Below are 16,896 nucleotides of genomic sequence, written 5' to 3'. Positions count from 1 at the left end.
CAGGTATGTGCCTCAATAAGAGGTGGACAGACGTCGCATCGCTCTCGCCGTCACTTGTGACCGCGAATCGTACTTAACGTAATTTTCTGCAAGCGTCAGCGGAGCGTCAGTCGAGCTAAGTCGGGCCAAGTCGCATAAGAGGAGCAACAAAATGCGCATTTCCGGTACCGGGAATCGAACCCGGGCCTCCTGGGTGAGAGCCAGGCATCCTAGCCACTAGACCACACCGGATAACGACGCAAGCGCTCCTCCAGCGAACGCAGCAAACAGTACACACGCTACTTGACGACAACGGCCAAAATTTAGCGTTTCCACTTTGTAGAAACGGCATGCTCGGGACGCATTTCGTGGAGACGAACGCCAGCAATCGTGACACCAGACTGCGCCTGTGAATCCTGTCGTTGCACCACGCACTGTGCTGCTACGACAATTTAAGAAGGAGACGCTCACGGCTTGCTGCGCTGTTCCCTTCGCGGGTAATCAGTGCTCCTGCTTTCGAGACAGAAAACATTGGCAGCGGTGGGATTCGAACCCACGCCTCCGAAGAGACTGGTGCCTGAAACCAGCGCCTTAGACCGCTCGGCCACGCTACCTACGTGGCACGGCGGTCACAGGAGCTGCGTTCTACCCCACGAGAAAACATCGCAATGGCACAAAAAACGAGAAAAAGCTGGCAGCGGTGGGATTCGAACCCACGCCTCCGAAGAGACTGGTGCCTTAAACCAGCGCCTTAGACCGCTCGGCCACGCTACCTGTGCCGGTGTTCTTCGCTTTTGTAGAAACAGTGCACGACACAGCTTCCTGTTCTGCTGCGACTGGCTGCTCATCCATTGCACCTCAAACAACTGCCATTTTCGAATAGAGATTAACTACACAGGCAGCTGCCCGCTCTCTGGTGCGGCGGCATTACGTGTTGATAATGAATTGGTAGTGCCACCCGCAGCCTGCGGAACATGAGTGAAAAATCAAGAGGGCACCGTAATTTCAAACACTGAGTCACAATCGTCACTGCAGCGACAGCAAGGCAAAACTTTAAAAATTGCCGTGACCAGGATTCGAACCTGGGTTATTGCGGCCACAACGCATTGTCCTAACCACTAGACGATCACGGCCACGGAGGCACCGCCGACGGCAGTTCTCGCGACTGCAAGTGGCGATGAACAGCAAAGCTCGGCCCACACACCACTGTGTCTCCCCACAGCTGTGCCAGACGCGGTCTCCATTATATGTATACTGGCAAACGAACGTGTCTGCGCTGTAAGGACACTAAGCAGTGTGGTTAGCTGCATTCAACCCCCGTGGCAATGTCTTGCAGTCCTCCAACTCTGTTGACCACAGGTATGTGCCTCAATAAGAGGTGGACAGACGTCGCATCGCTCTCGCCGTCACTTGTGACCGCGAATCGTACTTAACGTAATTTTCTGCAAGCGTCAGCGGAGCGTCAGTCGAGCTAAGTCGGGCCAAGTCGCATAAGAGGAGCAACAAAATGCGCATTTCCGGTACCGGGAATCGAACCCGGGCCTCCTGGGTGAGAGCCAGGCATCCTAGCCACTAGACCACACCGGATAACGACGCAAGCGCTCCTCCAGCGAACGCAGCAAACAGTACACACGCTACTTGACGACAACGGCCAAAATTTAGCGTTTCCACTTTGTAGAACGGCATGCTCAGGACGCATTTCGTGGAGACGAACGCCAGCAATCGTGACACCAGACTGCGCCTGTGAATCCTGTCGTTGCACCACGCACTGTGCTGCTACGACAATTTAAGAAAGAGACGCTCACGGCTTGCTGCGCTGTTCCCTTCGCGGGTAATCAGTGCTCCTGCTTTCGAGACAGAAAACATTGGCAGCGGTGGGATTCGAACCCACGCCTCCGAAGAGACTGGTGCCTGAAACCAGCGCCTTAGACCGCTCGGCCACGCTACCTACGTGGCACGGCGGTCACAGGAGCTGCGTTCTACCCCACGAGAAAACATCGCAATGGCACAAAAAACGAGAAAAAGCTGGCAGCGGTGGGATTCGAAACCACGCCTCCGAAGAGACTGGTGCCTTAAACCAGCGCCTTAGACCGCTCGGCCACGCTACCTGTGCCCGTGTTCTTCGCTTTTGTAGAAACAGTGCACGACACAGCTTCCTGTTCTGCTGCGACTGGCTGCTCATCCATTGCACCTCAAACAACTGCCATTTTCGAATAGAGATTAACTACACAGGCAGCTGCCCGCTCTCTGGTGCGGCGGCATTACGTGTTGATAATGAATTGGTAGTGCCACCCGCAGCCTGCGGAACATGAGTGAAAAATCAAGAGGGCACCGTAATTTCAAACACTGAGTCACAATCGTCACTGCAGCGACAGCAAGGCAAAACTTTAAAAATTGCCGTGACCAGGATTCGAAACCTGGGTTATTGCGGCCACAACGCAATGTCCTAACCACTAGACGATCACGGCCACGGAGGCACCGCCGACGGCAGTTCTCGCGACTGCAAGTGGCGATGAACAGCAAAGCTCGGCCCACACACCACTGTGTCTCCCCACAGCTGTGCCAGACGCGGTCTCCATTATATGTATACTGGCAAACGAACGTGTCTGCGCTGTAAGGACACTAAGCAGTGTGGTTAGCTGCATTCAACCCCCGTGGCAATGTCTTGCAGTCCTCCAACTCTGTTGACCACAGGTATGTGCCTCAATAAGAGGTGGACAGACGTCGCATCGCTCTCGCCGTCACTTGTGACCGCGAATCGTACTTAACGTAATTTTCTGCAAGCGTCAGCGGAGCGTCAGTCGAGCTAAGTCGGGCCAAGTCGCATAAGAGGAGCAACAAAATGCGCATTTCCGGTACCGGGAATCGAACCCGGGCCTCCTGGGTGAGAGCCAGGCATCCTAGCCACTAGACCACACCGGATAACGACGCAAGCGCTCCTCCAGCGAACGCAGCAAACAGTACACACGCTACTTGACGACAACGGCCAAAATTTAGCGTTTCCACTTTGTAGAAACGGCATGCTCGGGACGCATTTCGTGGAGACGAACGCCAGCAATCGTGACACCAGACTGCGCCTGTGAATCCTGTCGTTGCACCACGCACTGTGCTGCTACGACAATTTAAGAAGGAGACGCTCACGGCTTGCTGCGCTGTTCCCTTCGCGGGTAATCAGTGCTCCTGCTTTCGAGACAGAAAACATTGGCAGCGGTGGGATTCGAACCCACGCCTCCGAAGAGACTGGTGCCTGAAACCAGCGCCTTAGACCGCTCGGCCACGCTACCTACGTGGCACGGCGGTCACAGGAGCTGCGTTCTACCCCACGAGAAAACATCGCAATGGCACAAAAAACGAGAAAAAGCTGGCAGCGGTGGGATTCGAACCCACGCCTCCGAAGAGACTGGTGCCTTAAACCAGCGCCTTAGACCGCTCGGTCACGCTACCTGTGCCGGTGTTCTTCGCTTTTGTAGAAACAGTGCACGACACAGCTTCCTGTTCTGCTGCGACTGGCTGCTCATCCATTGCACCTCAAACAACTGCCATTTTCGAATAGAGATTAACTACACAGGCAGCTGCCCGCTCTCTGGTGCGGCGGCATTACGTGTTGATAATGAATTGGTAGTGCCACCCGCAGCCTGCGGAACATGAGTGAAAAATCAAGAGGGCACCGTAATTTCAAACACTGAGTCACAATCGTCACTGCAGCGACAGCAAGGCAAAACTTTAAAAATTGCCGTGACCAGGATTCGAACCTGGGTTATTGCGGCCACAACGCATTGTCCTAACCACTAGACGATCACGGCCACGGAGGCACCGCCGACGGCAGTTCTCGCGACTGCAAGTGGCGATGAACAGCAAAGCTCGGCCCACACACCACTGTGTCTCCCCACAGCTGTGCCAGACGCGGTCTCCATTATATGTATACTGGCAAACGAACGTGTCTGCGCTGTAAGGACACTAAGCAGTGTGGTTAGCTGCATTCAACCCCCGTGGCAATGTCTTGCAGTCCTCCAACTCTGTTGACCACAGGTATGTGCCTCAATAAGAGGTGGACAGACGTCGCATCGCTCTCGCCGTCACTTGTGACCGCGAATCGTACTTAACGTAATTTTCTGCAAGCGTCAGCGGAGCGTCAGTCGAGCTAAGTCGGGCCAAGTCGCATAAGAGGAGCAACAAAATGCGCATTTCCGGTACCGGGAATCGAACCCGGGCCTCCTGGGTGAGAGCCAGGCATCCTAGCCACTAGACCACACCGGATAACGACGCAAGCGCTCCTCCAGCGAACGCAGCAAACAGTACACACGCTACTTGACGACAACGGCCAAAATTTAGCGTTTCCACTTTGTAGAACGGCATGCTCAGGACGCATTTCGTGGAGACGAACGCCAGCAATCGTGACACCAGACTGCGCCTGTGAATCCTGTCGTTGCACCACGCACTGTGCTGCTACGACAATTTAAGAAAGAGACGCTCACGGCTTGCTGCGCTGTTCCCTTCGCGGGTAATCAGTGCTCCTGCTTTCGAGACAGAAAACATTGGCAGCGGTGGGATTCGAACCCACGCCTCCGAAGAGACTGGTGCCTGAAACCAGCGCCTTAGACCGCTCGGCCACGCTACCTACGTGGCACGGCGGTCACAGGAGCTGCGTTCTACCCCACGAGAAAACATCGCAATGGCACAAAAAACGAGAAAAAGCTGGCAGCGGTGGGATTCGAAACCACGCCTCCGAAGAGACTGGTGCCTTAAACCAGCGCCTTAGACCGCTCGGCCACGCTACCTGTGCCCGTGTTCTTCGCTTTTGTAGAAACAGTGCACGACACAGCTTCCTGTTCTGCTGCGACTGGCTGCTCATCCATTGCACCTCAAACAACTGCCATTTTCGAATAGAGATTAACTACACAGGCAGCTGCCCGCTCTCTGGTGCGGCGGCATTACGTGTTGATAATGAATTGGTAGTGCCACCCGCAGCCTGCGGAACATGAGTGAAAAATCAAGAGGGCACCGTAATTTCAAACACTGAGTCACAATCGTCACTGCAGCGACAGCAAGGCAAAACTTTAAAAATTGCCGTGACCAGGATTCGAAACCTGGGTTATTGCGGCCACAACGCAATGTCCTAACCACTAGACGATCACGGCCACGGAGGCACCGCCGACGGCAGTTCTCGCGACTGCAAGTGGCGATGAACAGCAAAGCTCGGCCCACACACCACTGTGTCTCCCCACAGCTGTGCCAGACGCGGTCTCCATTATATGTATACTGGCAAACGAACGTGTCTGCGCTGTAAGGACACTAAGCAGTGTGGTTAGCTGCATTCAACCCCCGTGGCAATGTCTTGCAGTCCTCCAACTCTGTTGACCACAGGTATGTGCCTCAATAAGAGGTGGACAGACGTCGCATCGCTCTCGCCGTCACTTGTGACCGCGAATCGTACTTAACGTAATTTTCTGCAAGCGTCAGCGGAGCGTCAGTCGAGCTAAGTCGGGCCAAGTCGCATAAGAGGAGCAACAAAATGCGCATTTCCGGTACCGGGAATCGAACCCGGGCCTCCTGGGTGAGAGCCAGGCATCCTAGCCACTAGACCACACCGGATAACGACGCAAGCGCTCCTCCAGCGAACGCAGCAAACAGTACACACGCTACTTGACGACAACGGCCAAAATTTAGCGTTTCCACTTTGTAGAAACGGCATGCTCGGGACGCATTTCGTGGAGACGAACGCCAGCAATCGTGACACCAGACTGCGCCTGTGAATCCTGTCGTTGCACCACGCACTGTGCTGCTACGACAATTTAAGAAGGAGACGCTCACGGCTTGCTGCGCTGTTCCCTTCGCGGGTAATCAGTGCTCCTGCTTTCGAGACAGAAAACATTGGCAGCGGTGGGATTCGAACCCACGCCTCCGAAGAGACTGGTGCCTGAAACCAGCGCCTTAGACCGCTCGGCCACGCTACCTACGTGGCACGGCGGTCACAGGAGCTGCGTTCTACCCCACGAGAAAACATCGCAATGGCACAAAAAACGAGAAAAAGCTGGCAGCGGTGGGATTCGAACCCACGCCTCCGAAGAGACTGGTGCCTTAAACCAGCGCCTTAGACCGCTCGGCCACGCTACCTGTGCCGGTGTTCTTCGCTTTTGTAGAAACAGTGCACGACACAGCTTCCTGTTCTGCTGCGACTGGCTGCTCATCCATTGCACCTCAAACAACTGCCATTTTCGAATAGAGATTAACTACACAGGCAGCTGCCCGCTCTCTGGTGCGGCGGCATTACGTGTTGATAATGAATTGGTAGTGCCACCCGCAGCCTGCGGAACATGAGTGAAAAATCAAGAGGGCACCGTAATTTCAAACACTGAGTCACAATCGTCACTGCAGCGACAGCAAGGCAAAACTTTAAAAATTGCCGTGACCAGGATTCGAACCTGGGTTATTGCGGCCACAACGCATTGTCCTAACCACTAGACGATCACGGCCACGGAGGCACCGCCGACGGCAGTTCTCGCGACTGCAAGTGGCGATGAACAGCAAAGCTCGGCCCACACACCACTGTGTCTCCCCACAGCTGTGCCAGACGCGGTCTCCATTATATGTATACTGGCAAACGAACGTGTCTGCGCTGTAAGGACACTAAGCAGTGTGGTTAGCTGCATTCAACCCCCGTGGCAATGTCTTGCAGTCCTCCAACTCTGTTGACCACAGGTATGTGCCTCAATAAGAGGTGGACAGACGTCGCATCGCTCTCGCCGTCACTTGTGACCGCGAATCGTACTTAACGTAATTTTCTGCAAGCGTCAGCGGAGCGTCAGTCGAGCTAAGTCGGGCCAAGTCGCATAAGAGGAGCAACAAAATGCGCATTTCCGGTACCGGGAATCGAACCCGGGCCTCCTGGGTGAGAGCCAGGCATCCTAGCCACTAGACCACACCGGATAACGACGCAAGCGCTCCTCCAGCGAACGCAGCAAACAGTACACACGCTACTTGACGACAACGGCCAAAATTTAGCGTTTCCACTTTGTAGAACGGCATGCTCAGGACGCATTTCGTGGAGACGAACGCCAGCAATCGTGACACCAGACTGCGCCTGTGAATCCTGTCGTTGCACCACGCACTGTGCTGCTACGACAATTTAAGAAAGAGACGCTCACGGCTTGCTGCGCTGTTCCCTTCGCGGGTAATCAGTGCTCCTGCTTTCGAGACAGAAAACATTGGCAGCGGTGGGATTCGAACCCACGCCTCCGAAGAGACTGGTGCCTGAAACCAGCGCCTTAGACCGCTCGGCCACGCTACCTACGTGGCACGGCGGTCACAGGAGCTGCGTTCTACCCCACGAGAAAACATCGCAATGGCACAAAAAACGAGAAAAAGCTGGCAGCGGTGGGATTCGAAACCACGCCTCCGAAGAGACTGGTGCCTTAAACCAGCGCCTTAGACCGCTTTTTTTTTTTTTTTTTTTTTTTTTCGCGTGCAGAGCACATTACATTAGCAGTCCAACGCCTTAACCACTTTTTTTTTTTTTTTTTCTTTTTTCCATTTTTTTTTATTTTAACCTACTTTTTTTTTTCTTCTTTTTTTTTTGTTTTATCCATTTTTTTGTTTTTTATTTTAACCACTTTTTTCCATGAAAAACTAAACCCTTAACCTTCTATGAAAATAAAGTTGAATGTTGAAAACGACAACGAAAAGACTGCCCTCCTGGGCAAGGGAGATTTGCTGCTCGAAGAATAAACGTAACAGAAACACAGCTTCTTATCTCACTCAATGAAAGTTCCTGTTGCCAGTGTGCAGCAAGTCAGTGAAGGCCCCAGTGTGAGGGGGAGGCAGGACACGACACAGAAGCAGTGGGGCCTCTTCGCGGCACTACTGGTGTCCCGCGGCCTGGCCTCACCCCCGTACACTCAGGTGACCTATCCGATACCCATGCGATTAAATGCTATTTTAAGCATATTGCCGAAGAGTTTCCCATGATTCGGGTACGTGCATGTTGTGGCGAATTCGATATTCATAAACATCTTGAATTCCAAAAAATTGTCACCGCCAAAATTATTAAAGACGTAGCTGGAATAGGTACCCAGCAACCACAAAACTGCATTGTTTTTCGTCTGCGGATAAAACTGCACATCAGGACGAGACAGTAGTGTTGACGAAACATTGGCGGTTGTAGTCCTGGTAAGAAGAGCTATTTTTTCTCGAAGCCAAGCCCAGTTCTGGAGACGTTCCCCGCAGGTGTAGCGGTGGAGAACTGTATCCGTCAGTTGGCAGCGATGACAGAGAGGGGTGTCACTGAGCCCGATTTTGTGTAACCTCTCGTTCGTGCTAACCACATCATTGATGGCTTTGTACCAAGCAGTGCGAGCATCGGAACTGAGGACACGGGAACTGACATTGCGCCATACGATATCCCAGTTCATGCCACCGAGCTTCGTTGCCAATGGATTCTTTCCTTCGTGTTGTCTCCAGTCCGCTATTATCGCTTGTGCAGTTAAATGTTGAGAATTTAAGACCTCTTGACTGATGTAGCTCCGTGAAAGGTAATATTCTCTGATATGTTTGAGCCGATAACTGATGGGCTGAATATTCAGCGGTGGAGCAAGGCTTTGCGGCCTGACGGCAGTGAATAATTGCGCTGTAATGCCGGAAGGATCATTGTTAATGATAGCGGCCGTCCTTTTAACATAGAGAGCCATCGCTTTCACCTTGATATCTACTAATCCCATCCCTCCATTCTGGGGATGGAGTGTCGCAGTTTTGGCAGACACGCGAAAAATTTCCCCTCTCCAAATAAAATGGGTGACCTTCGACATAATTTGCTTAGCAATGACGGCAGGCAGTGGCAGGAGCTGCGCCGTGTAGAAGGCTTTTGATAAAATACAGCAGTTGACCAGATGGATCCGTTCAAATTGATTGAGGCTTCTGTGGGAATTGTCAATGAGAGCACCGTTAAGTTTACGCACTACTTCCCTCCAGTTAGCCGCCGCCATCTTTAAAGAGGACGCCGTCAATATGACGCCGAGAGCCTTGTGGACGCTGACTTCCTGAGCGTAGCCCACTTGCAAATGCTGGAGGCCACAGAGGTTAATAAATTTACTTTTCTTGTCATTCAATTTAGCCCCCGACGCCAAACAGTATTGCTGGAGGTGAGCCGCTAAAGTGGTGACATCATTCTCATTGCGGACAACCACACCCACATCGTCGGCATAGGCGCCTACGACAGTTTTTTTTCCTGAAAGTGTTAGCCCTGTGAGTTTCGCCTGCAGTTGGAGTAACAGAGGTTCGAGTGAAAGAACAAAAAGTAACATGGACAAAGGGCTGCCTTGTGGTATCCCTCTGGTGATTTGAATCGGTTGGGTTAGTTGCGAGTTGACAGAAAGTCTTGCGTTGATCCCCAGTGCCATGTTTTTGATCATGTCTATCGCGTTCCGCAAGAAACCGAATCTTTTCATGGTTTCAAGGAGGTACTCGTGAGTGACGAGGTCAAAGGCTTTAAAAAAGTCCAGAAAAATCAGCCCACACTTCACGTTACTGGCGTTCGTTAAAGCAATGATATCCCGGTAAAAAGCTGCCGTTTGCAATACAGTTCTCCCGAAAGCACATGTCTGCTGACGTCCAATGAATTTTGCAGTGAGTGGCATTATTCGCGTGTTGATTGCACGGGCGACTATTTTATAATCGGAGTTTAACAATGAAATGGGGCGGAAGTTGGCGATATTTTTTGTACCTCTGCTTTTAGGGATAAGCACAATTTTGCATTCCTTAAAGGCAAGTGGTATAGGCGTCCCTTGAAAAACTTCGTTCACTAATTGGGTGATTCTGTCCCCGATGATGGGCCAATACCTCCTGTAAAATTCAATGGGTAATCCGTCAGGACCAGGGGACTTCCTGATCGGCGAGTGGCAGACAATCTCCAAAACATCTTTATTACTAAATTCCAAAGAAATGGTGTCATTTTCTTCTCTAGTTATGGGAGAGGAAATGGCACGAAACAGTTCGTCATAGCAGTCGTCGTGAGTAGCCACTGACGTGTAAGTGTCAACAAAATAATCGTGTAGTGCCTTGATAATCTCTCGCTGGGTGTCGACAGTCGTGCCATCACCGAGTTTCAGGGCCTCAATAAAAGTCCTCCGTCTGTTCTTAGCATGTTTGACTAGGTGGTATAGAGCGGCTGTTTCATCGTCTCTGACCGACTTCACTTTTGATTTGATCTTAAGACCTTCCAGCTGCATCCTCTTAAGATTGATTAATTTCGCCTTTATTTTTCGAATGTCGTCTATTCTGGTGTTCGCGGCGTCGGCTCTATCACAGAGGTCGCGTAAGATAGTGTAGTAGAACTCCATCGTCTTCTTTATCGCGGCTGCTCTGTCAATACCGAAGAATATAATAACCTTTCGCAGTTTGGGTTTTGCATGCTGAGTCCACCACGCTATGGTGCTACGAAAGTTTGTGGTAGTGCGCAAACACTGCTCCCAAGTGCGTCGCACCGCCGCCTCTAGGTCAGCATCCGTTAATAAGGAGACGTTCAAGTTCCATTGATTTTTATACCAACGCGTTGGTTGTGGCATCAAATTCAGGCACGCAACGACACCACTGTGATCGGAGAAGCTGGAGGGTATTGTTTCAATTTGTAACAAGACTTTCTCTAAAACGTCGGAAACATAAATCCTGTCAATTCTGCTGCACGAATTCGCGACGATGTGTGTGAATCGTACCAAGGTCGGGTACCTAATTTCCCACGCGTCTTTCAGTTTGAGGTCTGTCACGAGACGCTTTAATTCAGGCGAATAATTAAAATTCGGGGACTGATCTTTCTGGGATAAAACACAATTAAAATCACCTCCAATGATAACACGTTCGGGATTTTTCCGTAACAAATAGATGATATGTTCCTTAAAAAAATTTGCTCGTTCCGCTCTATAGGTACTACCAGAAGGCGCGTACAAGTTAATGATGGTGACGCCAAAAACGGTGACACCCACACCTCTACCCGAATCTAACTTGTCAATCTGAGTGGCGGGAATGCCTTCTCTAAGTAAGATGGCAGTCCCCACGTTCGAGTCGGGGGAAAAATTAGTAATAGCAACAAAACCAGGAAGAGTTAAATGTGGCATGGCCACCTCCTGCAAAAGAGCGATATCTGTTCCCGACTCATAGAGATATTGTTTTAAGGCACTCAGTTTCACCTCCGACCGGATTTTATTAATATTTAATGTCGTGATCGTATAGGCCTGCGACATAATGGCAGTACGTTGCAGAGGCGGAAGGAGCAAATGTCTTTAAAGGGCCACATCTTCATGCCATTCCATATTTGTGGCCGGGAAATTCGAGTCTGTGACGTCACTGAGTTGTATTCTTGCGTCTTTGTTCTTACTCTTTTTACGCACAGCATTTACATTAGGTTGCACTCTGATCCTGGGGCGGACACTGTGGAGCACCTCCGCAGCCGGCGGCGTGGGAGGGTCGTGGGTGATGTCAATCTGCTCTCCCGGCACATCCCGCGAAGGGATCGCACGCGGCGATACCGCCGGCGAGCGAGCAGCTGAACTATCACTCGCACTATCAGCCTGTTTGGCAACATTCTCTGCCCGCAGCTGTTTGTTGTCATCGACAGACCCGGACAGCTGTGTTTGTATTATTTCCTGGAGTTGTTGACATTCCCCTTGTTGTGAGTCCTGAACCGAAGCGGCTGCCACGTGATGTGTACCGTCGGCGCTCAGAGATGTTTGTGTACCACCATCACAGGCCTCTGTGTGTGTACTTCCTGCAGGAATGTGAGCAACACGTACAGGTTGGTCGGTCTGAGTTGGCTGTCGCGGAAGTTCTAAGGCACTAGCCAGCGGTAACTGCTTAACTTCCACGGAAGTAGCGGCACTTGAAATTGTGGGAGGAGAAGCGTCCACAATAGCCTCACCGATTGGAGCTTTCGTTTCCGAGCCGGATTCCCGATCGTCCTTTTTCGCGGTCTCATGCGCACTAGAGGTGTCGTTATCAGAACCACTGCTGTCACAAGTTCTGCGCCTCTTATTGGTCGCGGCATCGAGTTTCGCAGGGGGCAACGCACCTTTTTCTCTCCGAACCAGAACCGGAAACTCATCAGAGCGAAATTCTTGTTGCTGTTCCGAAGGCATTTCAGAACTAGGGATCCCAATCTCTGTCATCGGCTTGGCCGCCACTACATCCGCCAAAGTAAGCCGTTTACGCTGCTGGAGGGAATTCTTTAACACAAACATGCGCCTGGGGCAGTCTTGACGCAAGTGACCACTCTCATTACAGATATGACAGGTCGGAGTTTGGCCAATGTAAGTAACGTGAGCCCTATAGTCACAAACAAGTATATGGGATGGAATATTCTGCTTTACTTGCATTTCAACAGATCGAACGCCACTGTAACATTGCAACCTATGTTGACTTGACCACCGTTCATTTCGAATCTGCTTAACGTCACCGAATTTGGACAGTACCTCCTTCAGATAACAATTTTCGACTTCAGGGGGTAAGTTAAAAATACGCACGTTCGTGTAGTCTACATCGGCATTGGAAATGAGCACTGTACTTACAGAGTCGTCCCGGTGTCGGAAAATAGCACTTCCTCCGTGCTTCGTCATGATCTTCTCCAGTAATACAGGATTTAGCAATTTAACAAAAAAACAATACTGCTCGGTATCGTAATAGGCGGTGTGCACTTGGTCAGATGTAATCCCAATAAGATCAACGATCCAGTCATGTATCTCCAGTGAACTCGGTTGCACAGATCGGGTGGACTTGTCGAAATCAAAACGGAGCGTACATTTTCGCGGAAATAACCTGGACATTGCAGCAGATAGCGAGCGGTTAACCCGCTACAATAAGACCGCAACAAAAATACAAATGGAAAACGATATAAACTGCAGAATAACACAACACTCGCAAACAGAAATATGAGTGGAAAACACGCCTTGTGAACACGCGGCGGAGCGGAGCACTGATACGTCCGACCTGCACGGTGTCGCAAGCGCGACTGACCGCTCGGCCACGCTACCTGTGCCCGTGTTCTTCGCTTTTTGTAGAAACAGTGCACGACACAGCTTCCTGTTCTGCTGCGACTGGCTGCTCATCCATTGCACCTCAAAACAAACTGCCATTTTCGAATAGAGATTAACTACACAGGCAGCTGCCCGCTCTCTGGTGCGGCGGCATTTACGTGTTGATAATGAATTGGTAGTGCCACCCGCAGCCTGCGGAACATGAGTGAAAAATCAAGAGGGCACCGTAATTTCAAACACTGAGTCACAATCGTCACTGCAGCGACAGCAAGGCAAAACTTTAAAAATTGCCGTGACCAGGATTCGAAACCTGGGTTATTGCGGCCACAACGCAATGTCCTAACCACTAGACGATCACGGCCACGGAGGCACCGCCGACGGCAGTTCTCGCGACTGCAAGTGGCGATGAACAGCAAAAGCTCGGCCCACACACCACTGTGTCTCCCCACAGCTGTGCCAGACGCGGTCTCCATTATATGTATACTGGCAAACGAACGTGTCTGCGCTGTAAGGACACTAAGCAGTGTGGTTAGCTGCATTCAACCCCCGTGGCAATGTCTTGCAGTCCTCCAACTCTGTTGACCACAGGTATGTGCCTCAATAAGAGGTGGACAGACGTCGCATCGCTCTCGCCGTCACTTGTGACCGCGAATCGTACTTAACGTAATTTTCTGCAAGCGTCAGCGGAGCGTCAGTCGAGCTAAGTCGGGCCAAGTCGCATAAGAGGAGCAACAAAATGCGCATTTCCGGTACCGGGAATCGAACCCGGGCCTCCTGGGTGAGAGCCAGGCATCCTAGCCACTAGACCACACCGGATAACGACGCAAGCGCTCCTCCAGCGAACGCAGCAAACAGTACACACGCTACTTGACGACAACGGCCAAAATTTAGCGTTTCCACTTTGTAGAAACGGCATGCTCGGGACGCATTTCGTGGAGACGAACGCCAGCAATCGTGACACCAGACTGCGCCTGTGAATCCTGTCGTTGCACCACGCACTGTGCTGCTACGACAATTTAAGAAGGAGACGCTCACGGCTTGCTGCGCTGTTCCCTTCGCGGGTAATCAGTGCTCCTGCTTTCGAGACAGAAAACATTGGCAGCGGTGGGATTCGAACCCACGCCTCCGAAGAGACTGGTGCCTGAAACCAGCGCCTTAGACCGCTCGGCCACGCTACCTACGTGGCACGGCGGTCACAGGAGCTGCGTTCTACCCCACGAGAAAACATCGCAATGGCACAAAAAACGAGAAAAAGCTGGCAGCGGTGGGATTCGAACCCACGCCTCCGAAGAGACTGGTGCCTTAAACCAGCGCCTTAGACCGCTCGGCCACGCTACCTGTGCCGGTGTTCTTCGCTTTTGTAGAAACAGTGCACGACACAGCTTCCTGTTCTGCTGCGACTGGCTGCTCATCCATTGCACCTCAAACAACTGCCATTTTCGAATAGAGATTAACTACACAGGCAGCTGCCCGCTCTCTGGTGCGGCGGCATTACGTGTTGATAATGAATTGGTAGTGCCACCCGCAGCCTGCGGAACATGAGTGAAAAATCAAGAGGGCACCGTAATTTCAAACACTGAGTCACAATCGTCACTGCAGCGACAGCAAGGCAAAACTTTAAAAATTGCCGTGACCAGGATTCGAACCTGGGTTATTGCGGCCACAACGCATTGTCCTAACCACTAGACGATCACGGCCACGGAGGCACCGCCGACGGCAGTTCTCGCGACTGCAAGTGGCGATGAACAGCAAAGCTCGGCCCACACACCACTGTGTCTCCCCACAGCTGTGCCAGACGCGGTCTCCATTATATGTATACTGGCAAACGAACGTGTCTGCGCTGTAAGGACACTAAGCAGTGTGGTTAGCTGCATTCAACCCCCGTGGCAATGTCTTGCAGTCCTCCAACTCTGTTGACCACAGGTATGTGCCTCAATAAGAGGTGGACAGACGTCGCATCGCTCTCGCCGTCACTTGTGACCGCGAATCGTACTTAACGTAATTTTCTGCAAGCGTCAGCGGAGCGTCAGTCGAGCTAAGTCGGGCCAAGTCGCATAAGAGGAGCAACAAAATGCGCATTTCCGGTACCGGGAATCGAACCCGGGCCTCCTGGGTGAGAGCCAGGCATCCTAGCCACTAGACCACACCGGATAACGACGCAAGCGCTCCTCCAGCGAACGCAGCAAACAGTACACACGCTACTTGACGACAACGGCCAAAATTTAGCGTTTCCACTTTGTAGAACGGCATGCTCGGGACGCATTTCGTGGAGACGAACGCCAGCAATCGTGACACCAGACTGCGCCTGTGAATCCTGTCGTTGCACCACGCACTGTGCTGCTACGACAATTTAAGAAAGAGACGCTCACGGCTTGCTGCGCTGTTCCCTTCGCGGGTAATCAGTGCTCCTGCTTTCGAGACAGAAAACATTGGCAGCGGTGGGATTCGAACCCACGCCTCCGAAGAGACTGGTGCCTGAAACCAGCGCCTTAGACCGCTCGGCCACGCTACCTACGTGGCGCGGCGGTCACAGGAGCTGCGTTCTACCCCACGAGAAAACATCGCAATGGCACAAAAAACGAGAAAAAGCTGGCAGCGGTGGGATTCGAAACCACGCCTCCGAAGAGACTGGTGCCTTAAACCAGCGCCTTAGACCGCTCGGCCACGCTACCTGTGCCCGTGTTCTTCGCTTTTGTAGAAACAGTGCACGACACAGCTTCCTGTTCTGCTGCGACTGGCTGCTCATCCATTGCACCTCAAACAACTGCCATTTTCGAATAGAGATTAACTACACAGGCAGCTGCCCGCTCTCTGGTGCGGCGGCATTACGTGTTGATAATGAATTGGTAGTGCCACCCGCAGCCTGCGGAACATGAGTGAAAAATCAAGAGGGCACCGTAATTTCAAACACTGAGTCACAATCGTCACTGCAGCGACAGCAAGGCAAAACTTTAAAAATTGCCGTGACCAGGATTCGAAACCTGGGTTATTGCGGCCACAACGCAATGTCCTAACCACTAGACGATCACGGCCACGGAGGCACCGCCGACGGCAGTTCTCGCGACTGCAAGTGGCGATGAACAGCAAAGCTCGGCCCACACACCACTGTGTCTCCCCACAGCTGTGCCAGACGCGGTCTCCATTATATGTATACTGGCAAACGAACGTGTCTGCGCTGTAAGGACACTAAGCAGTGTGGTTAGCTGCATTCAACCCCCGTGGCAATGTCTTGCAGTCCTCCAACTCTGTTGACCACAGGTATGTGCCTCAATAAGAGGTGGACAGACGTCGCATCGCTCTCGCCGTCACTTGTGACCGCGAATCGTACTTAACGTAATTTTCTGCAAGCGTCAGCGGAGCGTCAGTCGAGCTAAGTCGGGCCAAGTCGCATAAGAGGAGCAACAAAATGCGCATTTCCGGTACCGGGAATCGAACCCGGGCCTCCTGGGTGAGAGCCAGGCATCCTAGCCACTAGACCACACCGGATAACGACGCAAGCGCTCCTCCAGCGAACGCAGCAAACAGTACACACGCTACTTGACGACAACGGCCAAAATTTAGCGTTTCCACTTTGTAGAACGGCATGCTCGGGACGCATTTCGTGGAGACGAACGCCAGCAATCGTGACACCAGACTGCGCCTGTGAATCCTGTCGTTGCACCACGCACTGTGCTGCTACGACAATTTAAGAAAGAGACGCTCACGGCTTGCTGCGCTGTTCCCTTCGCGGGTAATCAGTGCTCCTGCTTTCGAGACAGAAAACATTGGCAGCGGTGGGATTCGAACCCACGCCTCCGAAGAGACTGGTGCCTGAAACCAGCGCCTTAGACCGCTCGGCCACGCTACCTACGTGGCACGGCGGTCACAGGAGCTGCGTTCTACCCCACGAGAAAACATCGCAATG

The 16,896-nt window shown here is 52.1% G+C and overlaps 33 non-coding genes across 33 annotated transcripts; all 33 read right to left on the bottom strand.

Moving 5' to 3' along the window:
• Positions 1 to 159: 159 nt before the first annotated feature.
• Positions 160 to 231, bottom strand: Trnae-cuc (transfer RNA glutamic acid (anticodon CUC)). The gene has a single exon. It is a non-coding gene; the product is annotated as a tRNA-Glu (tRNA).
• A 280-nt stretch (positions 232 to 511) lies between these two features.
• On the bottom strand, positions 512 to 593 carry Trnal-cag (transfer RNA leucine (anticodon CAG)). Its single transcript has one exon. It is a non-coding gene; the product is annotated as a tRNA-Leu (tRNA).
• Positions 594 to 671: 78 nt separating this feature from the next.
• Trnal-aag (transfer RNA leucine (anticodon AAG)) lies at positions 672 to 753 on the bottom strand. The gene has a single exon. It is a non-coding gene; the product is annotated as a tRNA-Leu (tRNA).
• Positions 754 to 1,040: 287 nt separating this feature from the next.
• Positions 1,041 to 1,112, bottom strand: Trnah-gug (transfer RNA histidin (anticodon GUG)). Its single transcript has one exon. It is a non-coding gene; the product is annotated as a tRNA-His (tRNA).
• Positions 1,113 to 1,494: 382 nt separating this feature from the next.
• Trnae-cuc (transfer RNA glutamic acid (anticodon CUC)) lies at positions 1,495 to 1,566 on the bottom strand. The gene has a single exon. It is a non-coding gene; the product is annotated as a tRNA-Glu (tRNA).
• A 279-nt stretch (positions 1,567 to 1,845) lies between these two features.
• Trnal-cag (transfer RNA leucine (anticodon CAG)) lies at positions 1,846 to 1,927 on the bottom strand. The gene has a single exon. It is a non-coding gene; the product is annotated as a tRNA-Leu (tRNA).
• A 78-nt stretch (positions 1,928 to 2,005) lies between these two features.
• On the bottom strand, positions 2,006 to 2,087 carry Trnal-aag (transfer RNA leucine (anticodon AAG)). Its single transcript has one exon. It is a non-coding gene; the product is annotated as a tRNA-Leu (tRNA).
• A 287-nt stretch (positions 2,088 to 2,374) lies between these two features.
• On the bottom strand, positions 2,375 to 2,447 carry Trnah-gug (transfer RNA histidin (anticodon GUG)). The gene has a single exon. It is a non-coding gene; the product is annotated as a tRNA-His (tRNA).
• A 382-nt stretch (positions 2,448 to 2,829) lies between these two features.
• Positions 2,830 to 2,901, bottom strand: Trnae-cuc (transfer RNA glutamic acid (anticodon CUC)). The gene has a single exon. It is a non-coding gene; the product is annotated as a tRNA-Glu (tRNA).
• Positions 2,902 to 3,181: 280 nt separating this feature from the next.
• Trnal-cag (transfer RNA leucine (anticodon CAG)) lies at positions 3,182 to 3,263 on the bottom strand. Its single transcript has one exon. It is a non-coding gene; the product is annotated as a tRNA-Leu (tRNA).
• Positions 3,264 to 3,341: 78 nt separating this feature from the next.
• On the bottom strand, positions 3,342 to 3,423 carry Trnal-aag (transfer RNA leucine (anticodon AAG)). Its single transcript has one exon. It is a non-coding gene; the product is annotated as a tRNA-Leu (tRNA).
• Positions 3,424 to 3,710: 287 nt separating this feature from the next.
• Trnah-gug (transfer RNA histidin (anticodon GUG)) lies at positions 3,711 to 3,782 on the bottom strand. Its single transcript has one exon. It is a non-coding gene; the product is annotated as a tRNA-His (tRNA).
• A 382-nt stretch (positions 3,783 to 4,164) lies between these two features.
• Positions 4,165 to 4,236, bottom strand: Trnae-cuc (transfer RNA glutamic acid (anticodon CUC)). Its single transcript has one exon. It is a non-coding gene; the product is annotated as a tRNA-Glu (tRNA).
• A 279-nt stretch (positions 4,237 to 4,515) lies between these two features.
• Positions 4,516 to 4,597, bottom strand: Trnal-cag (transfer RNA leucine (anticodon CAG)). Its single transcript has one exon. It is a non-coding gene; the product is annotated as a tRNA-Leu (tRNA).
• Positions 4,598 to 4,675: 78 nt separating this feature from the next.
• Positions 4,676 to 4,757, bottom strand: Trnal-aag (transfer RNA leucine (anticodon AAG)). The gene has a single exon. It is a non-coding gene; the product is annotated as a tRNA-Leu (tRNA).
• Positions 4,758 to 5,044: 287 nt separating this feature from the next.
• Positions 5,045 to 5,117, bottom strand: Trnah-gug (transfer RNA histidin (anticodon GUG)). Its single transcript has one exon. It is a non-coding gene; the product is annotated as a tRNA-His (tRNA).
• Positions 5,118 to 5,499: 382 nt separating this feature from the next.
• Positions 5,500 to 5,571, bottom strand: Trnae-cuc (transfer RNA glutamic acid (anticodon CUC)). Its single transcript has one exon. It is a non-coding gene; the product is annotated as a tRNA-Glu (tRNA).
• A 280-nt stretch (positions 5,572 to 5,851) lies between these two features.
• Positions 5,852 to 5,933, bottom strand: Trnal-cag (transfer RNA leucine (anticodon CAG)). The gene has a single exon. It is a non-coding gene; the product is annotated as a tRNA-Leu (tRNA).
• Positions 5,934 to 6,011: 78 nt separating this feature from the next.
• Trnal-aag (transfer RNA leucine (anticodon AAG)) lies at positions 6,012 to 6,093 on the bottom strand. The gene has a single exon. It is a non-coding gene; the product is annotated as a tRNA-Leu (tRNA).
• Positions 6,094 to 6,380: 287 nt separating this feature from the next.
• Positions 6,381 to 6,452, bottom strand: Trnah-gug (transfer RNA histidin (anticodon GUG)). The gene has a single exon. It is a non-coding gene; the product is annotated as a tRNA-His (tRNA).
• A 382-nt stretch (positions 6,453 to 6,834) lies between these two features.
• On the bottom strand, positions 6,835 to 6,906 carry Trnae-cuc (transfer RNA glutamic acid (anticodon CUC)). Its single transcript has one exon. It is a non-coding gene; the product is annotated as a tRNA-Glu (tRNA).
• A 279-nt stretch (positions 6,907 to 7,185) lies between these two features.
• Trnal-cag (transfer RNA leucine (anticodon CAG)) lies at positions 7,186 to 7,267 on the bottom strand. Its single transcript has one exon. It is a non-coding gene; the product is annotated as a tRNA-Leu (tRNA).
• A 6,013-nt stretch (positions 7,268 to 13,280) lies between these two features.
• Positions 13,281 to 13,353, bottom strand: Trnah-gug (transfer RNA histidin (anticodon GUG)). The gene has a single exon. It is a non-coding gene; the product is annotated as a tRNA-His (tRNA).
• A 383-nt stretch (positions 13,354 to 13,736) lies between these two features.
• On the bottom strand, positions 13,737 to 13,808 carry Trnae-cuc (transfer RNA glutamic acid (anticodon CUC)). The gene has a single exon. It is a non-coding gene; the product is annotated as a tRNA-Glu (tRNA).
• A 280-nt stretch (positions 13,809 to 14,088) lies between these two features.
• Trnal-cag (transfer RNA leucine (anticodon CAG)) lies at positions 14,089 to 14,170 on the bottom strand. Its single transcript has one exon. It is a non-coding gene; the product is annotated as a tRNA-Leu (tRNA).
• A 78-nt stretch (positions 14,171 to 14,248) lies between these two features.
• Trnal-aag (transfer RNA leucine (anticodon AAG)) lies at positions 14,249 to 14,330 on the bottom strand. Its single transcript has one exon. It is a non-coding gene; the product is annotated as a tRNA-Leu (tRNA).
• A 287-nt stretch (positions 14,331 to 14,617) lies between these two features.
• On the bottom strand, positions 14,618 to 14,689 carry Trnah-gug (transfer RNA histidin (anticodon GUG)). Its single transcript has one exon. It is a non-coding gene; the product is annotated as a tRNA-His (tRNA).
• Positions 14,690 to 15,071: 382 nt separating this feature from the next.
• Positions 15,072 to 15,143, bottom strand: Trnae-cuc (transfer RNA glutamic acid (anticodon CUC)). The gene has a single exon. It is a non-coding gene; the product is annotated as a tRNA-Glu (tRNA).
• A 279-nt stretch (positions 15,144 to 15,422) lies between these two features.
• Positions 15,423 to 15,504, bottom strand: Trnal-cag (transfer RNA leucine (anticodon CAG)). Its single transcript has one exon. It is a non-coding gene; the product is annotated as a tRNA-Leu (tRNA).
• Positions 15,505 to 15,582: 78 nt separating this feature from the next.
• Trnal-aag (transfer RNA leucine (anticodon AAG)) lies at positions 15,583 to 15,664 on the bottom strand. The gene has a single exon. It is a non-coding gene; the product is annotated as a tRNA-Leu (tRNA).
• A 287-nt stretch (positions 15,665 to 15,951) lies between these two features.
• Trnah-gug (transfer RNA histidin (anticodon GUG)) lies at positions 15,952 to 16,024 on the bottom strand. Its single transcript has one exon. It is a non-coding gene; the product is annotated as a tRNA-His (tRNA).
• A 382-nt stretch (positions 16,025 to 16,406) lies between these two features.
• Positions 16,407 to 16,478, bottom strand: Trnae-cuc (transfer RNA glutamic acid (anticodon CUC)). The gene has a single exon. It is a non-coding gene; the product is annotated as a tRNA-Glu (tRNA).
• Positions 16,479 to 16,757: 279 nt separating this feature from the next.
• On the bottom strand, positions 16,758 to 16,839 carry Trnal-cag (transfer RNA leucine (anticodon CAG)). Its single transcript has one exon. It is a non-coding gene; the product is annotated as a tRNA-Leu (tRNA).
• Between the last annotated feature and the right edge of the window lie 57 nt (positions 16,840 to 16,896).

The sequence above is a fragment of the Schistocerca nitens genome, chromosome 1 (genome assembly GCF_023898315.1).
Source record: "Schistocerca nitens isolate TAMUIC-IGC-003100 chromosome 1, iqSchNite1.1, whole genome shotgun sequence".
In the NCBI taxonomy this organism is placed as follows: domain Eukaryota; kingdom Metazoa; phylum Arthropoda; class Insecta; order Orthoptera; family Acrididae; genus Schistocerca; species Schistocerca nitens.
The sequence above is the reverse complement of the archived record's forward strand: the minus strand, read 5'-3'. Positions and strand labels throughout refer to the sequence as shown.